The sequence below is a fragment of the Gopherus evgoodei genome, unplaced genomic scaffold (genome assembly GCF_007399415.2).
Source record: "Gopherus evgoodei ecotype Sinaloan lineage unplaced genomic scaffold, rGopEvg1_v1.p scaffold_49_arrow_ctg1, whole genome shotgun sequence".
In the NCBI taxonomy this organism is placed as follows: Eukaryota; Metazoa; Chordata; order Testudines; family Testudinidae; genus Gopherus; species Gopherus evgoodei.
In genome coordinates, this window is record NW_022060070.1 from 1,454,344 (window position 1) to 1,455,507 (window position 1,164).

Sequence of the window (1,164 nt, forward strand, 5' to 3'; positions counted from 1 at the left end):
TTTTTCAATGTGTGAAAAGCAATCAATCTGCTGCATCCATGACAACAACCTCCAGCAGTGCATGCAGTGTCTCATGTTAACATTGTCTCTCCGTCTAGGCATTTGTACTGCGGCCATCACCCTAGAGCCTGGGCACATACAGGAAGTCAGAGGAACATACGGTACATGCACTAGACACCGTTCTTCCTCAGAGCTGAAATACCTTCTCCCCTATGCCATGTCAGATTCCAATACAACTGAATTCACCAACCCCTCCACCTTCATCCTGCTGGGCATTCCTGGCCTGGAGGCTGCCCACGTCTGGATCTCCATCCCTTTCTGCACCATTTATGCCATAGCTGTCATGGGGAACTTCACCATCCTCTTCATTGTCAAGAGGGATCCAAGCCTCCATGAGCCCATGTACTATTTCCTCTGCATGCTGGCCGTCACCGATCTTTTACTATCTACGTCCACTGTTCCCAAAATGCTGAACATCTTCTGGTTCAGTTCCAGGGAGATCGATTTCAGTGCCTGTCTCACCCAGATGTACTTCATTCACTGCTTCTCAGGATGGCGTCTGGAATCCTCGTGGCCATGGCTCTAGATCGCTACGTGGCCATCTGCCATCCCCTGAGATATTCCACCATCATGACAAACTCTGTGGTGGCCAAGATCGGCCTGGCAGTGGTGCTGCGTGGTGGTATGCTCGTAATGCCCAACCCTGTCCTGGCAAGACAGTGGCCATATTGCAGAACCAACATCATCCCCCACTCATACTGCGAGTACATAGCTGTGGTGAAGCTGGCCTGCACCGACATCCGCATTAGTAGTTACTATGGACTCTTTCTAGCGTTTTTGGTGACCGGTCTGGATGTATTTTTTATCACTGTGTCCTATATCCAGATCCTCAGGGCCATCTTCAGCCTCCTCACAAAGGATGCCCGGCTCAAGACTTTTGGTACCTGCAGCTCCCACCTCTGTGTCTTCTTAACATTTTGCATCCCATCTTTTTTCTCCATCCTTACACACCGGTTTGGCCAGAATATCCCCCTGCACTTCCATGTTCTCCTTGCTAACGTGTATCTCCTGGTGCCCCCCATGCTGAACCCCATCATCTATGGGGTGAGGACCAAACAGATCAGAAACAGTCTGCTCCGGTTCTTCACTTGTAAAGGGACCTAA

General features: G+C 50.3%; 1 pseudogene; it reads left to right on the plus strand.

Annotated features, from left to right (window-relative positions):
- Positions 1-211: 211 nt before the first annotated feature.
- LOC115643036 lies at positions 212-1,164 on the plus strand (annotated as a pseudogene).